At 39.5% G+C, this 14,858-nt stretch overlaps 1 pseudogene; it reads left to right on the top strand.

The window, feature by feature from the left end:
* Positions 1 to 9,134: 9,134 nt before the first annotated feature.
* Positions 9,135 to 9,653, top strand: LOC103199197 (annotated as a pseudogene).
* Positions 9,654 to 14,858: the final 5,205 nt, after the last annotated feature.

Below are 14,858 nucleotides of genomic sequence, written 5' to 3'. Positions count from 1 at the left end.
TATCAGTGAAACTCTGTCTGATTCATTACAGGAAAACTTTATGAATAGCCCTGAAACATTGTCTGATATAGTGCCAGAAGATGAGCCCCTCAGGCATGCAAAATAAGACTGGGGAAGAGCTGCCTCCTCAAAGGAAAATCTACCTTAATGACATGCATGGAGTAAAGTTTTCGGGACCTCCATTTACGGATGTGGTACGATTCACAATGAGGAGAAACAGCTACAAACATCCATTAATAGTCAAAGTATGAAATGTATGAAGTATGAATCTAGGAAAATTGGAAGTTGTCAAAAATGAAATGAAATGCATAAAGATTGATATCTTAGGCATTAGTGAGCTGAAATGGACCGGTTTTGGCCATTTTGAATCAGACAACCATGTGATCTACTATGCCAGGAATAACAAATTGAAGAGGAATGGCGTGACATTTGTCATCACAAGCAGTGTTTCAAGATCTATCCTGAAGTACAATGGTATCAGTGACAGGATTATATCCACACATCTATAAGGAAGAGCAGTTAATATTATTATTATTAAAATTTATGCAACAACCACAAAAGCCAAAGATGAGGAAAGTGAAGAGTTTTACCAATTTCTGCAGTCTGAAATTGACCAAACATGCAATCAAAGTGTGTTGATTAACACTGGTGATTGGAATGCAAAAGTTGGGAAAAAAGAAGAATCACCAGTAGCTGGAAAACATGGTCTCGGTGATCGAAATAAAGCTGTAGATTTCATGACAGAATTTTCCGGGCCTAACAACCTTCAGCTTATTCATTGCAAATACCTTTTTTTCAGCAACGTAAATCGCCGCTATACACGTGGACTTCACCAGATGGAGTACATGGGAATGAGGTCAATAACATCTATGGCAAGAGGCAATGGAGAAGCTCGATATCTTCAGCCAAAACAAGGCCAGGAGCTCACTGTGGAACAGACCATCAACTGCTCATATGCTCATATGAAGCTGAAGACAAAAGAAGGCCATGAGAGCCAAAATATGGCCTTGATTATATCCCTCCAGAATTTAGAGACCATCTAAAGAATAGATTCAATGCAGTGAACACCAGTGACTGAAAACCAGAGGAATTGTGGGATGATATCAAGAACATCATCCATGAAGAAAGCAAAAGATCATTAAAAAGACAGGAAAGGAAGAAAAGAACAAAATGGATGTCAGAAGAGACTCTGAAACTTGTCCTTGAATGGGAAGTAGCTAAAGCAAATGGAAGAAATGACAAGATAAAAGAGCTGAACAGAAGATTTCAAAGAGCAGTTCAAGAAAACAAAGTCAATTATAATGAAACATGCAGAGACCTGGACTTAGAAAACCAAGAGGAAAGAACACACTAAGCATTTCTCAAGGTGATATAGTTCAAGAAAAAATTCAAGCCTCAAGTTGCAATATTGAAGCATTCTATGGGCAAAATATTGAATGATGCAGGAAGCATCAAAAGAAGATGGAAGGAATAAACAGCTACTGTACCAAAAAGTATTTGTTGATGTTCATCCATTTCAAGAGGTGGCATATGATCAAGAACCAATAGTACTGAAGGAAGAAGTCAAAGCTGCACTGAAGGATTTTGTGAAGAACAAGCATCCAGGAATTGATGGACTACCCACTGAGATGTTTCCAAAAATGGATGCCACACTGCAGGCACTCACTTGTGTATGCAAAGGGATTTGGAAGACAGCTACCTAGCCAACTGACTGGAAGAGATATATATTTATACCCATTCCAAAGAAAGGTAATCCAACATAATGTGGAAATTATTGAACAATGTCATTAATTGGGATCCCTGGTGGCATAGTGCCTAAGGCATTTGACTGCTAACCAGAAGGCTGGCAGTTCAAATCCACCAGCCACTCCTTGAAAGGAAGGTTGGGCAATCTACTTCCATAGTGATACCACCTTGGAAACCCAAGGAGGGGTTGATATGGGTCAGATCTGACTCAATAGCAGTGAGGTTTTTTTCTTTTTTTAAATCATCAGTATCACATGCAAGTAAAATCTTTTTGAAGATAATTCAAAAACTGTTGCAGCAGTATATTGATAGAGAACATCCAGAAATGCAAGCTGGATTCAGAACAGGATGTGAAATGAGGGATATCATTGCTGACATCAGATGGATTTTGGCTCAAAGCAAAGAATACCAGAAAGATGTTTACTTGTGTTTTATCGACTATGAAAAAGCATTTGATTGTGTGGATCATAACAAATTATGGATAACACTGAGAAGAATGGGAATTCTGGAATACTTAATTCTCCTCATGAGGAACCTGTGCATAGATCAGGAGGCTGTTATTCAACAGAACAAGGGAATACTGCATGATTTAAAATGAGGGAGTGTGTCAGGGTTGTATCATTTCACCATCCTTACTCAATCTGTATGCTGAGCAAATCATCTGAGAGGCTGGACTATTTGAAGAAGAACGTGGCATCAGGGTTGGACAAAGACTCATTAACATCCTGCAATATGCAGACGACACAACTTTGCTTGCTGAAAGTGAGGATGACTTGAAGCAACTAATGATGAAGATAAAAGATGACAGTCTGAAGTATGGATTACATCTCAACATGAAGAAAACAAAAATCCTCACAACTGCACCAATAAGCAGTTAAATAATAAGCAATAAATGGAGAAAAAAAATGAAGGTGTTAAAGATTTCATATTACTTGATTACATCCATGGGAGCAGCAGTCAAGAAATCATACAACATACTGCACTGGGCAAATCTGCTGCAAAAGAACTCTTTAAAGTGCTGAAGAGCAAAGATATCCCTTTGAAGACTAAGGTGAGCTTAACCCAAGCCATGGTATTTTCAATCACCTCATATGCATGTGAGAGCTGAACAATGAACAAGAAGACCAAAGAAGAGTTGATGCTTTTGAGTTGTGGTGTTGGCGAAGAATACTGAAAATACCACGTACTGCCAGAAGAACTAACAAATCTGTCCAGGAAGAAGTGCAGCAGGAATGCTCCTTGGAAGAGAGAATGGCCAGATTTCGTCACACCTACTTTGGTCATATTGTCAAAAGAGACCTTTCCCTGGAGAAGGATATCATGCTCGGTAAAATGGAGGGTCAACAAAAAAAGAGGAAGACCCTCAATCAGATGGACTGACACAGTGGCTGCAATGACAGGCTCAGGTATAGCAGGGATTGCAAGGCTGACACAGGACCGGGCAATGTTTCGTTCTGTTGTACATACGGTCACTATGAGTCAGAGCTGATTGGATGTCACCTAATGGCTAATGAAGGAACTCTAGTGCCACAAATGATTAAGTGCCTTGCTGCTAACTGAAGGGTAGGCTGCTCAAAACCACCCAGCAGCTATGTAGGAGAAAGACCTAGTGACCTAGTGACCTTCTTCTGTAACGACTACAACCAAGAAAACTCTCCAAGACACTCCTCAGAAGGAAGATTGGGCAATCTATTTCCGTAGGGATACCACCTCGGAAAGGAAGAGTCACTATGAGTCAGCTCCAAATCAAGGGCAGTGAGTTTGTTTTTTTGGCTTTTTTTTTTAGTTCATTATCTACTCCAGTCACTTACCAAATCCATGATTTTCAAATATTTCTTCCATTCTGTGGAACGTCTTCTTTACTTTCTTCATGCCATCTTTGAAGTACAGTTTTTCAAATTTTGCTATAATCCAATTTATCGATATTTTCTTTTATCATGTGTGCTTTTTGCATCATCCCTAAGAAACCACTGCCTATCCCTGTCATGGAGAATTATGTCTATATTTTCTTGTCAGAGTTTTATCGTTTTATTTCTTATATTTCTACTATTCTTTTTAAGTTAAATTCTGTCTATTACACTTGCTATGTGTCTTGTCAGGAAGGGGTCTCATTTATTCTTTTGCCTATGAATATCCTGTTGCTCCAATATATTCCTAAGAGATACTAGTTACCCTTTTTTATTTTCTTGTGAGGCTTTTGTTATGTTTTGTTTTGGTATCATGATAACTCTAGTGTTAAAGAATGTGTTAACAAGTATTTCCTCCTTTTCAAGTTTTTGGAAAAGTTTATGAATCATTGTTGTTGTCAGGTGTTGTCAAGTCAGTTCTGACTCCTAGCAACTCTGTAAACAAAGGGAAAAAAACGTCTGGTCCTGCATCATCTTCATATTCATTGCTATTCTTGAGCCCATTGTTGAGCCACTGTGTCAATCCATATCATTGAAGGTCTTCCTCTTTTTCTTTTTCACTAAGCATGATGTCCTTTTCCAGAGACTAGTCCCTCCTGATAACATGTCCACAGTACATGAGACTAAGTCTTGCCATCCTCACTTCTAAGAAGCATTCTGGCTGTACTTCTTCCAAGACAGATTTGTTCATTCTTCTGGCATTCCATGGTACAGTCAATATTCTTCACCAACACCAAGATTCAAAGACATCAATTCTTCTTCAGTCTTCCTTATTCATTGTCCAGCTTTCACATGCATACAAGTCGATTGAAAATATCATGGCTTGGGTGAGGAACTGTAGTCTTCAAGGTGACATCTTTGTTTCTTAATGCTTTAAAATGTTTTCTGCAGCAGATATGACCAATGCCATACTTTGTTTGATTTCTTGATTGCTGCTTCCATAAGCATTGATTGTAGGTCCAACTTTATAGAGCAAAACACGGCAGAAAACACATTCTTATCTAGTTCACATGGAACATTCACCATGAGAAACCACATTCTGCACCATATAACACACTTAAATAAATTTAAAGGAAAGAAATCATACAGAGTATGCTCTTAAACACAATGGAATTAAACTAGAAATTAGAAACATAAAGATAACTGAAAAGTCCCAAAACCTGGCAGTTGACCAACATAGTTCAGAATAACCCCAAAGCCTGGCAGTTGACCAACATAGTTCAGAATAACCCATGTGACAAAGAAAATATCTCAAGAGAAATTTTAAAAACCATATATTTTCAACTGAATGAAAATGAGAATTTCTATTTATCAAATTTTCACTTATCAAACCTTGGGGGAATGTAGTGAAAGCAATGCTTAGAGGGACATATGTAACCTTAAATGGATGCATTAGAAGAGGCAATATCTCTATGGAAGTAGAGATAGCCCAATCTTCCTTCCAAGGAATGGCTGGTGGGTTTAAACAGTCAGCCTTCTGTTTAGTAGTCAAATTGCTTAGGCACTATGCCACCAGAGCTCCTCCCAGAAAAATAAGTAAGATATAAAATTAATAATATAAGATTTCACCTTATAAAACTATAGGGAAAGGAATAATTTGAGTCTAATATAAGCAAAGAGAAAAATAATAAAAATTAGAGTAGATGTCAATGAAAATGAACACAGAAAAATTTAAACAAATTATTAATATATAAAATGAGAATGTGGTCATCACTGATCCCATGGATATTAAAAGATAATAAAAGAACATTAAAAACAACTCTATGTCAATAATGTGATTACTTAGATGAAGTAGACCAATTCCTTCAAAGACATAAATTACCACAATTTACTCGATAGGAAAAAGATAATTTCGATAAACCCTGTATATATTAAAGTAATTAAATCAATAAATACTAATGTTGCAAAAAAAGAAAATACCAGGCTCAGATGGCCTCACTGGTGAATTCTATGAAATGTTTGAGGAAAAAATACCAATTCTTTACAATCCCTTCCAAAAAACAGAAGCAGAGGGAACACTTTATAACTCAATCCATGAGGCTAGCATAATCCTAACAACAGTACCAGGTAAAGAGATCACAAGGGAAAAAAATGAAACTATATACCAGTGTCTCTCATCATCATGATGCAAAAATTATCACCATAATATTAACAAATTAATTTTTAAAGTGTATAAAATAATATACACCAGGATCTTATGGGATTTATTCAAAACATGCTAGATTGATTCAACTTTCTAAAACAAAGCAATTTAGTCTACTATTTCAGCAGGATGAAAAAGAAAAATCACAAAATTATATCAATTGCTTTTACATTTGACAAACCCCAGTACTATTCATGTTTTAAAAAAAAACCTATCAGCAAACTAGAAATTGAGAGGGACTTCCTCATCTTGATAAAGAACACCTGGAGTGGTGGGGGAGGCAGGGCCTACAATTAATCACACTTTGGTAAGATAGATGCTTTCCCACTAAGATTGGGGAACAAAACAAGGATAACTTTTCTTACCAACTCTATTCAACACCATACTAGAAATCCTAGCTAGTGCAATAAAACAGAAAAATAATTTTAAAATACACGGATTATAAGTGAAGAAATATAATTGTCTGTACTCACACATGGCATGATATCGATATAGAAAATCTCCCCAAAATAACCCCTGGAACTAATTCGTAGCTACAGAAAAAAATAATAGGGTACAAGAACAATTTAGAAAATCAGTGCTGTATACCAGCAATTATAATCTGAAATGAAGAAAATCAAGATGGACTTCTGATTCTGCCGAGATGTATCAGCACGTTTCCTTCCAGATCCTCCTACTACAACTAACACGAATCTGGACATAACACAATAAGCATGTACACTCTGAAAGGCAGAAAGTAGAAGGCGGATGTTTGATGTTTGCCCACAAAAGGGTGGGTTTTGTCAAAAAGGTTCTCTGAAATTACTTCATACTGTTCTTAGTCTGTTGGCTATGGGGAATAGGACTTAGTTGTTTGTTTTTCCTGGTGTTTCCAGATTGGAGGCTTCTGGAGAGCCCTGTTGAAGGTATGAGGAGCCCTGGTGGTGCAATGGTCAAGCACTTGGCTGCTAACCAAATTTGGCAGTTTGAACCCATCAGTGGGAGAAAGATGTGCCAGCCAGACTGCCTACGGACCTCAGGAGTTAAGGAACAACAACAACAAAAAAAAAGCAGTGAGTTTCCAGGATATCTTTAAAAGCTGCCCATATATCTTCCGTACCAAAACCAAACTCAATCCATCATCACTGAGTTTATTTTGACTCATAGAGACTTTGTAGATGAGGGGAAATGCCCCATAGGATTTCCAAGGCTGTACATTTTTACAGAAGGAGACTGCATTTTTTTATTTTTCTACTTTCTTGATAAGTTCATTGAATTTATCTCCTAATGATTTTAGCTATTATTCGTAACTTCTAAAGGCTCTTTTTCTTAAATATCTTCATACACCACTCTGTTCTTATAGATGATTTTTCTTTTCTTGTCTGTATATACGTGTTCATATTTGACCCCCCGCCCCTTGCTATGCTACTTTTTGTTCTGTTAAGTTTTGTATCTTTGGATTTAATAATAAATTGAAAATACACCTGAAAACTCTTGAATACTCATTAATAGTTAGAATAAATTTCTCATACCATACACATCCCCACACATATACACTGCAATCTCTAGGCGCCTTGGAAGACCATTTTAATTATTCTTTGATCTGGTTATTTCACTGAGAAATCATAAAACATCAGTATCCATATTTTCTCTGTTGTTGTTGTTGTTATGTGCCGTCGAGTCAGTCCCGACTCATAGTGACCCTTCCTTGGGTTTCCCAGGCAGTATCACTAAGGAAGTAGGATTGCCCAACCTTCCTTCCAAGGAGTGGCTCTAGGACTATGTAAAATAGTCTTCCCAACTCCTGTTAGACTCCTAGTCCCTCTTACTATCCAAGAGAGAAGAAGGGTATGTAGGATGTTCACTCTCATCATGGATATAGTTATAGGTGGCATTGCTCTTGGAACTAATTAGAGTGGGTCTAGGAGGACTTTCCTCATTGAGGGTGTGATTTTTCCACTTTACAGTTTTCTTTCTTCACGAAGCACCTTTCCAACACTGTCTACTATGCTGAATGATACCAAGCCCTGAGATTCTCTGGACATCTGGTTTAGATTCTAGAGAAAGGCAAAAACAACAAAAGTAGCCTTGTTTTTTGCTTTCCTCCCTGAGTTGGCAAAGAGTACTAGCTCTATGAAGGAGCAAAACAGGTTGTGTCCTGGTTGTGTAAATTGCTCCTTATAAGGGTTTTCAGGACTCCTTGTGAAGTGCAAATGATTAAGCACTGGACTACTGACTAACAAAAAGGTTGGTGTTCAAACTCACTCAGAGCTACATCAGAAATAAGGCCTATGATCTGCTTCCAAAAGATCACAGCCATGAAAATCCTATGGAGAAGTTCCACTTTGCACACATGGAGTCACCATGAATGGGAACTGACTTGATGGTAACTAACAACAACTGATAGGTTCTCAGTCAATTATAGCTTTTTAAAGCCAACCAGCACCCCAAAGGTGGACATCATAAGATGCCCTCATGTGACTTGGCTTCATGCTACCTCCTTTTCTGAGGACATTGAGGTTGCAGCTCCCTTCACTCCACCAACTCAGTTACCATTCATCAACCCTCCATCAGTCTTCCAGAATATTCCATCATCTCCTATTTCACCCAGACCCCGTAAAAACTGGAGGACTAAAGCAAATCCAGGTTCTTTCCAAAATGAAGTATCAACATTCTTCTGATGTCTATGAGCAAAGGATTCCCCATTGCATTCTCTCTCTTCTGCATTTTATCTCATTAAAAGAAGGCACAGAGTTGTGAAGAAGAATGATTCAGAATAGATCTTTATGTAATCTTATTCCCGACTGCACATAACAGCTTTGTGACCCTGGATGACTTATTTGAGTGTTATGAGCTCTAATCATCTCATCTACAAACATAGAAGTCATCTGTGTCACCACAACCATTTATTTTGAGAAAATAATTGGTAAGTTCCTATAGAAAATATAAACAAAATGCCTGATGCTGAAAATGACATCTTACCCATCTGTAACTCTTCCTTCATTTTCAGAGACAAATATTATAAGGACCCTGCTGCCAGAAAACAGCAAAAGAATGATCTCTTAAAAAGTACAGAGTGCTAAAGAGGTCCTTGGAGAATTTGCCTGGGGAATCGGAAATCGCTTGTGTTCAAGCTGTTTGTTAAAAAAAAAAAAAAAAAACTCCCTTACAGTCCCGTGACTCTGTCTCTTGCTTCAACAGTGTTTGGAGGGAACAGACCAGGCAACTCCCCACCTCCAGCTTTGGCCTACCCTCCAACCTTCTCTCCAGGCACAACCGCCCAGACCATCTTCTCAGCCATCCTGTTTAGAGACCACTAACACTGCTTTGTGTGGTTACCTCCAAATCCTCAACCAGCCATGAGCTCCCACGTCCGTCAGAACTATTCCACCCACTTGGTGGCAGGAGTCAACCACCTGGTCAATCTGCATCCGTGGGCCTCCTTCACCTACCTCTTGGCTTCTTTTTTGATCAGGATGATGTGGCCTTGGAAGTCGTGGGACATTTCTTCTGCCAGCTGTCGGAAGAGAAAGGAAAGAGTGCCCAGCATCTCTTGAAGCTGCAAAACAAGCCTGGCATCCAGACCCTCTTCCAAGACGTGAAGAAGTCATCCCAAGATGAGTGGAGTAAAAGCCTGGACATCACGGAAGCCACCCTGGCCAAGAATCTGAACCAGGCTCTTCCAGATCTACACACTGTGGCTTCTACCCACATGGACCCCCATCTCTGTGACTTTCTGGAAAACCATTTCCTGGATGAAGAGGTGAAGCTCCTCAAGATGGGCGACCAACCTGACCAACCTCCACAGGGTGGCCAACCCCCGGGTGGGGTGGGGCGAGGACCTCTTGGAGAGACTCGCCCTCAAGCATGATGACTAGTTGCCTCTGGAGCCCAGAAACCTGGGAAGGCCCTTTGAATCCCCCTGCCTCCGCCTGAACTACTCCCTCGGCCGCAAGGCCGCATCTGAATGACCCAGAAGCCACTTTTCCAAGCGTGGACCAAATGGAAACAATAAAGCTTCTTTTTCCAACAAAAAATAAAATAAATAAATAAGCCTCGCGTTAACTTTATCTTTTTACCATAATCAAATGTTGTAGAGAAGTATTTGACATCTCATTATACACATCACTCTGGAACTAAATCAGGGAAGCCAAGGCAAGGAGCTTCCTTAAAAAACTAACTAAAATTGTCATCATCCATTCCAGCTCACAGTGACCCCACATGTCCCAGAGTAGAGCTGTGCACCATAGGGTTTTCTTAGCTACAATCTTTGTGGAAGCAGATCACCATCTTTCTTCCATGGCACCACTGAATAAGTTTGAATGACCAACCTTTCAGTTAGAAGATGAGTGCAAACTCTTTGAGCCACCCAAGGATCCTTTAGGCATCCTTAATCTGTGCCTAATTGTTTGTTCCTGCATTCATTTACCCTACAAAGACATTCCTGTTCTCATCTTGGAAAGGAGTTGATGGCACCTGTCATGTGTTCTGTGAATTTTACATTTAAGGAGGCCTAGTGGCACAGTGGTAGAGTGTTGGCCGCAATGTCTGTTGTTTGCATGCACCAGCAGGTCTGTGGGAGAAAGATGAGGCAATCTGTTTAGGGAAAAATGTAGCCTTGGAAACACTATGGGGCAATCCACTCTGTCCTACAGGGTCACTAAGTGTCGGCATGGATTCTGTGAAGATCGTATGGAATAATTTGAACAAATTTTCTCAAAATGTTGATGAAATCACTTTTTAAACATAATTTATTGTGGTAAAATTCACCATATGTAATTAACCATCTAAAGTGAACAGTTCAGTGGTGTTTAGGACATCCACAATGTTGTGCAATGACCACCTCTATTTTTAAACAATTTCTACCATTTCATAGAGAAATCCCTTTCCTCTTTTCCCACATCCCAAAGCAGTGACCAGTCTGTTCTCTCTATGGATTTATTTAGTCTCAATATTTCATATAAATTGAATCATACAATATGTGATCATTTGTGTCTGGATCCTTTCACTCAGCACAGCATTTTTGAAGTTCATCCACACTGCATCATGTATCAGTACTTCACTTCTTTGTATGGCTGTGTGCATATTTTATGTAAATACCACAGTTTATTTATCCATTCATTAATTGAGGGACATGTGGACTATTCCTATACTTTGGCTATTGTGAATAAAATTAGTTTTTAGTATGTTTTACAACTGCAATTTTTTTTTCTTTTAAGAATGGCCTGATTTGAATCCCTAATGTTATGTAATAAATATTATCTGTAATTTCAATAAGAGAAACTCACTTGTCTAACCTTGTTTCATGTCCCTAAAAGGACACATTTCACCCTTTACCAGTGGTAGTAATGATAATGATAACCACATTACCCATTGAGGAGCTCTGGTAGTGCAGGGGTTAAAACATTTGGCTGCTAACCAAAAGGTTGATGTTTTGAACTCACCAGCTGCACCACAGAAAAGATGAGGCATTCTGCTTCCCTAAAGATTTACAGCCTTGGAAATGCTATTGGACAGTTCGGAATCAACTGAACGGCAGAGGATTTGGTTTACGGTTTACATTCCCATTGCTGTAGTGTCAATTCTAACTCACAGACACTCTATAGAACAGAATGGAACTGCCTCATCAAGTTTGCACGGCTGTAATCTCTGCATAAGCAGACTGCCCCATCTTTCTCCCACAGAGTGGCTGGTGGGTTCAAACCACTGACCCTTCTGTTAGCAGCTGAGCACTTCACCACTGTGCCACCAGTGCTCTTTAATAACTATATTAATTTGTGAAATACATTTGGATAAGATGTAAGAAAACGGTCTGGATTGGTCGTTCAGGTCTAATTATATTACCCTCTATGGTAGTAGTATCCACATGTGACTACTGAGCACTTGAAATGTAGTTAGTCTGAATTAACATATGTTGTGAAGGTAAAATGCATGACAAAGACTCCTTAAAAAAAAAAAAAAAAAAAAAGGATGTGCTTTACACAAAAAATAAAATTGTGAATCAACCCAGTTGCCATGAAGTCGACTTAGAATCATGGTGACCCCACTTGTTGCATGCTAGAATTATACTCTTTAGGGTTGTCAGGGTGGGGCAGTCTACTCCGTAGTGATACTGCCTGGGAAACCCAAGGAAGGGTCGCTATGAGTCGGGGCTGACTCGATGGCACATAACAACAACAACAACAACAGGGTTGTCAGGGCTGTGACCAATTGGAAGCAGGTCACTAGGTTCAGTGAAGTTCCAAACTGTCAACCTTTTGGTTCATAGTTGATTGCATAATTGCACCACCCAGGCACTCCAAATGTAAGATACCAACCAAAAACCAAGCCAAAAACCGTCAAGTAAATGCCGACACTTAGTGACCCTGTAGGACAGAGTAGAATCGCCCCATAGTGTTTCCAAGGCTGCATCTTTATCTGAGCAGATCGCCTCATCTTTCTCCCACAGAGCTTCTGGTGCATGCAAACAACAGACATTGCGGTTAGCAGGCCAACACTCTACCACTGTGCCACCAGGCCTCCTTAAACGTAAAATACACACTAAATACAAAATTAGTTTAAGTCTTTTTAATGATTTTATACTGATTATCTCTAGAAATCATAATATGGTCAAGCTATTGGGTTAAATAAAATATATTATTAAAGCTAATTGACCTTATTTTTCTTTAACATAGATACCAAAAAAAATTCAATTACATATGGGGCTCATACTATGTTTTCCTCTACGGTACAGATATAGAGGGTAAAAGTATTTTAGGTGCCATATGGCCCTGGGATACATTTTGGGCCTGGAATAAAACTCACTCCCAGGGTCTGGCTCTCAATCCAATAGTAAACAAGATGTCCATGCACACCACTCAACCCAAGGTGACGCACCCACATACTCTATGGAGATGCATCCCTTGGAGTAATCAACCATTGGGCACCAGAAAGGCAACAGTCACACAGAGGAAATGCAGGACACACAGGAGTACATAGCTATGAGGGGCACAGGGGGAGGGTTACTGCGCAGGGAGGAGCAGAGACTGGGTTAGGGTTGGGGATAGTAAAAAAAAAAAAAAAGAAAGAGAGGAGAAAAGAAAAAAAAGTATTTTAGATGCCAATGGAATACTTAGATTGATGGATTCCAAACACAGTTATATGATCACTACTCCGACCCACTATAGGGAATGGAGTAAATCAAGTCAACAAAACCAAATTAGGGTCTGATTTAAGCAGAATACAATTATGGATTCAACTGTGCTACTGTAGCATAGAAAAGCTGGATATCATCAATTGAAGGTACAAGGATCTGTGAGGCACGACCCATTGGAGAAAGGAAAGAGCAAGTGGCCAACAGAAATCAAAGCCTGGAAGCAGTGAAGAAGGGGTGAAAAGAACAATGGGCATTAAATGAATTATAAATGATCCAAAACAACCCTCATTCTTTCCATGCAGCAGGATGATTAAAAAATCCAGGAGACTAGGCATATTAGCAGAAAGCAAGAACCACAAAGTGTGTTTCTCAATGGGAGACTGAAAGAGCATTAGGGGAAGAGGCCAGGTGCTAAATACTAGTACGGTCAGTAGGGGTTCCCACAGAAGGAGAGAAAAACAGGACAGATTTAAATCAAAATGAATAGACTGTGAATGTCTGTCACAAAACTTGCTGGGTAGCTATGATATCACAAAACATAATATGCTAAGGAGGACCCACTTACTGCCATTGAGTCGATTCTAACTCATAGCGACCCTGTAAGGCAGAGTAGAACTGCCCCATAGGGTTTTCAGGGCTGTAAATCTTTATGGAAGCACACTGACTCATCTTTATCTCACTGAGTAGCTAGTGGATTTGACCCACCAAGCTATTGGTTAACAGTTGTATGCTTTAACCACTGTGCTGCCAGAGCCCCTGCTGAGAAGAACAGGTCCTGAGAAAATCCTGATTAGAAAGAAAAACTTGATACTCAGTTGGTCTACACAGTAGACATAAAAGAACAGCTCACCAGGTTGGGCCAGAGAAGTCAACAACCTTGAAAGCTAGTCAGGTCTCTTGATCAAGACTAACCAAAAAACTCACTGTTATAGAGTAGATTCCAACTTCTAGTGACCCTATGGGAAAGAGTAGAACTGCCCCATAGGGTTTCCAAGGCTGTAATTTTTATGGAGGTAGATTGTCACATCTCTCTCCTGCAAAATGGTCAGTAGATTCAAATGACCAACCTTTTAGTTATCACTTAACCACTGCACCACCAAGGCTCCTATGATAAGGGACTTAGAAAAAAAAAAAAAGAAAGAAAATCTAGAGAAGGAACTATCTAACAATTATGAACAGAACAAAAATGCAAATTAATGGGAAGTAGATCTTAGGAGCTCTGATGGCGTAGTGCCTAAGGCACTTGACTGCTAACCAGAAGGCTAGCAGTTCAAATCCACCAGCCACTCCTCAGAAGGAAGGTTGGGCAATCTACTTCTGTAGTGATACTGCCTTGGAAACCCAAGGAGGGGTCGCTATGAGTCAGGTCCAACTCGATGGCACATAACAACAACAATAACAGATCTTAATGCCATATGCCACCTCTCTTTTCACCCTTTTGGGGGACCCTTTCAGAGTGGTTCATAATGAACTACACCAAACGAGTTGCTATCAAGGCATTCCCAACTCATGGTGCCCCCCATGGGTGTCAAAGTAGGCCTATCCTCCACACCATTTCTAATGGCTGATTTTTCAGAAGTGGGTCACCAGGCCTTTGTTTCAAGGCATCTCCACACTAAAAAGTATTCACACCAGATACAAGAGAGGCCAATATGGCCCTGCCTGGGATCTGGGGATTTGGAAGATCACCTAGGAAGAGTCTCTGTGTAGTAATGATCCAGAGTCATTGAGAAACTTCCTCTTTATGGTCCAAACATTTTAAGACTCTGGATGGCATCCCTAGAGATGGTCACGTATAAGTCTCTGAAGGATACAACCTTGTTTGAAAACTATGGGAAGATTTTAAAAAGGGAGCTCAGAAAGAGATTAGGTTATTTATTAGGTTGCAATTAAATATGAAACCATTTCAGAAGGAAATAAAAACTTAGCTTTGCAAAAGCTCCAGATA

This window comes from Orycteropus afer, unplaced genomic scaffold, assembly GCF_000298275.1.
Source record: "Orycteropus afer afer isolate SDZICR_OR568_19922 unplaced genomic scaffold, OryAfe1.0 scaffold00106, whole genome shotgun sequence".
NCBI lineage: Eukaryota > Metazoa > Chordata > Mammalia > Tubulidentata > Orycteropodidae > Orycteropus > Orycteropus afer.
Note: the sequence above shows the minus strand (reverse complement) of the source record. Positions and strands in the feature narration are given on the sequence as shown.